This window comes from Oncorhynchus clarkii, chromosome 20, assembly GCF_045791955.1.
Source record: "Oncorhynchus clarkii lewisi isolate Uvic-CL-2024 chromosome 20, UVic_Ocla_1.0, whole genome shotgun sequence".
NCBI lineage: Eukaryota > Metazoa > Chordata > Actinopteri > Salmoniformes > Salmonidae > Oncorhynchus > Oncorhynchus clarkii.
The window spans coordinates 36,260,025-36,263,963 of record NC_092166.1 but is presented as its reverse complement, the minus strand read 5'-3'; the positions used below and the strand labels follow the sequence as shown (position 1 = coordinate 36,263,963).

Here is a 3,939-nt window from a genome sequence, read left to right as displayed (position 1 = left end):
GCACAATTGGGTAAATATGAAATAGATAAGTGTAAGGGAATTATAAGAAGTAAGGCAAAGTATATTTTGGAGGGGGAGAAATGTACTTCATTTTTCTTGGTTTAGAGAAGAATAAACAGAGGAGAACATATATTAGAGAGATTGAAAATGTAAAGGGTGAAGTTGTCAATGATTATGTAGAGATATTAGAAACAGTGCAACATTTTTATAAGGATTTATTTAAGAAAGGGGAGGTGGATGAGTGGTGTGTAAAGGAGATATTGGATATTGTGGATGTGCAAATTGATGTAGAGGATAAACAAATGTGTGATGGGAAGATAACAGTGAATGAAGTTAAAGGTGCGATTAAGGGGTTACAAGTAAATAAGAGTCCTGGAGTAGATGGAATAATTGCAGTTTTATAAAATATGAAAGTTTTTTAGCACCTATTTTATTGGAAGTTTATCAATATATGGAGGATAATAGTGTTTCAGAATCTATGGTGACAGGGCCGATAACGATTTTATATAAAAACAAGGGGAGCAAATTGAAACTGGTTAATTATAGGCCAATTAGTTTATTAAATTCGGATTATAAGATTTTAGCTAAGATACTGGCAAATAGAATGAAGCAAGTTTTAAATGATATTATAGAACCTACACAAAATTATAGTGTGTCTGGTAGAGATATTGCTGATACAATTAGAGATGTGATAAATAAAATTAATCATGATAAGATGGGGGGGGGGAATAGTTTTAAGCATAGATTTAAATAAAGCTTTAGATAGGGTGGAACATGATTTTATGTTTAGGGTAATGGATAAATATGGTTTTGGCAATAGAATAATAGGATGGATAAAATTATTATATAAGAAGGCAAAAAGTAGGGTGAAGTGTAATGGGGTTTTAACTGATTATTTTATTATTGAGGGATCTGTGAGACAAGGGTGCCCTTTATCAGCTTTATTATTTGTTTTATCGGTAATCTTATAAATCTTATAAATTGTGTACAGACTCCACAAGGAGGTTTTAGTTTGATTCATCAATATGCAGATGATACCACTATAACAGTTAGAGATGAGGGAAGTGTAAAAAGGGTGATGGAGTGTTTTAAAGTATATGGACAAGCATCAGGTGCAAAGGTTAGCATGGAGAAGTCAATAGTAATGAGTAAGATTAATGAGGGGAATTTGACTTTTAAGGTGGTACAAGATTATTTTAAGCTGTTAGGAGTGTTTTTAGGGGTGAAGGAAATGGAAGATAGGGATTTGACATGGAGTGGTGTAATAAATAATGTTAGGAAGGTGGTCAATATGTGGGGGGGAGGTCTTTGAAATTAAAAGGGAAAGTCATTGTGATAAATTCTTTGTTGATGTCAATTTTTATTTATGTAATGAATGTTTTGGATATGCCAGAATGGGTTTTATCTGAAATGAATAAGATTTTAGTTGATTTTTTATGGAATGGGAAGGGGGTGAAAATAGCTTTTAAAACTTTGATTGCAGGTTATGAGGAGGGGGGTTTAAAGTTGGTAGATTTAAGTGTAAGGAAAACAGCAATTAAGAGTTAAAATGGTACGGAAATATTTATTTGGTGAATTGGATTATGGGTGGAAAAGGTTTTTTAAAGAGTTTTTGCAAGAGGTTGGGAGGATGGGGGACAATGGTTTATTGATGAGTGTGAAGAAGGAAATGTTAGGTATTATACCTTCGTTTTATAGAGAAGTGTTTGAGGCTTGGGGGCAGTTTTTACCAAAGATTTATTATGATTTCACTATTTTAGAAAATATTTTAAATCAGCCGATATTTTTAAATCCAAAGATAAAGTGCAATAATATGACGTTGTTTTGTAAATATTTTATGAGGGCTGGGATGAGGCAGATAGGTGACATAGCATATGAGGTAATTCCTGGGTTCCTTCCGTTTCAGGCAATATATGATAATGTGGTTGAAATAGATGAAATAAGTAAAACTACTGTGGAGAATATGTACAAGAAAATATTAGGATGTATTCCTGGGGAGTGGGTGATTTTAATAAATAAAGAGGTGGCTTGAAGAGCGAGGGGTTTACCAGTTTTATATTATGAAAGTAATGGGGAGAAACATGATTTGTCAGGTTTAAAAGTTAAAATGGTTTATAGTAAATGTATTTTAAAAGAGATAAAAGGTCCTGCTTCGGAAAAAGTGTGGTCTAGGGTGTTTGCAAATATAGATGTGCAATCAATACGGAATAATGTAAATGTAAAATGTAATTCTATAGAGTGTGAAGACAATGATTGTAAATTGAAACATAATAGGATTTTTACAAATGTGGTTTTGCATCAAATAAATAGGGATATTAAAAGAATGTGATATTTGTGGTACGGGAGTGGAACATTTTATGCACTTTTTTGTTGAATGTAGCAGGTTAAAAGATTTTCATGATTTTTAAAAGGGCTTTTAGTAAAACATTGGGGGGAGGAGATGTTTAATGTGGTGGAATGGAGGAGATTCTTTATTTTTGGTATTAATGGGACAAGTAAAGTTTTGAATTTTAATTTGGTTAATTATGTTTTAAATCATGCTAGATATACATCATTTTTTATTGAAATTATGTCAAATGGGAAACTTGTATTTAACTATTAATTGGTATTAGTGAATGATTGTGTTTAATTGTTTTTATTCTTTTAATTTTTTCTGGTTTTGTAAAAGGGTGAATTGTTCATCCTTATTTATTATTGACTGAATTTTGTAAATATTGTGTTTTTTTCATAATAAAAGACGAAAAAGAAAAAGTATGCCTGATCTCGTCAGATCTCGGAAGCAAAGCAGGGTTGGTCTTGGATGGGAGACCGCCTAGGAATACCAGGTGCTGTAATCATTTTGTCCACTAGGGGGTTCTGTTGCTTCATCAGCATCATTGCCTTGTAGAATTAAAACTCTTTGTCCGTTTTTTCCCACAAGGCTGAAATATGTGCCATGGCTTTGAAATAAGTAAGCAAGGTTAGTTTGTATTTCATCCAACGATCTGTGCTACAAAGTGATGGCTACAGTATATGCAATTTCTTCCACTTTTTGAGTGACAAAAAGATGCTTATCGAAATGGTGAAAATGCAACATCTGTTAATCAGACTCACTTGACTTTATATAGTGCACCAAGAGAGTTTCTTGCTTACGACCATACCGGCCTGAGTACTCTTGATCTCGTCAGACCTCGGAAGCGAAGCAGATTTGGGCCTGGTTAGTACTTGATGGGAGACTGCCTGGGAATAACAGGTGCTGTAAGGTTTTTGTCCACCCGGGGGTGCTCTTGCATCATTTCATCAGCAACACTACCTTTTAGAATTAAAACTCATTGTCTGTTTTTTCCCACAAGGCTGAAATATGTGCCCTGGCTTTGAAATAAGTAAGCAAGGTTAGTTTGTATTTCATCCAACAATTTGTGCTACAAAGTGATGGCTACAGTCTATGCAATTTCTTCCTCTTTTTCAGCGACACAAAGTTGGAGCTGCTCTTCTAATTGATGAAATAGCAACAGCTGTTATTCCGACTCACTTTGACTTTATATAGTGCACCAAGAGATTGTTTCTTGCTTACTACCATACCAGCCTGAGTACGCCCCTTTTTGGAAGTGAGTGAGCAGCAGGTGTTTGATTGTTTTAGAGAGAAATTAATTTTTGTTTTTGGTGGTTTAATATACTTTAAGTTCGGAAGTTTGTGTGGGGAGTGTAGTTTATTTGCGTTTTTATCCCCTAACGGCGTGAGCTGTTTGGGGGATTCTACGTAAAATAACCGGACGGATTCCATGGCTTCGACATTGAGAATAACAACAACGAGAATGGACAACAGAGAAAAAAGAGCGTCAGATGAAGGGTTGAGTAGAAGAAAATATGAGAAAGAACTGACGGTGAACGTGGAAGTTATTGGAGAAGAAAAAATAACAACGATGAAATTGCTGAGAGGAATAAAATTAGTATGTGGAA

At 34.2% G+C, this 3,939-nt stretch overlaps 1 pseudogene; it reads left to right on the top strand.

Annotated features, from left to right (window-relative positions):
- The first annotated feature begins 3,126 nt into the window (after positions 1-3,126).
- On the top strand, positions 3,127-3,244 carry LOC139377728 (5S ribosomal RNA; annotated as a pseudogene).
- Positions 3,245-3,939: the final 695 nt, after the last annotated feature.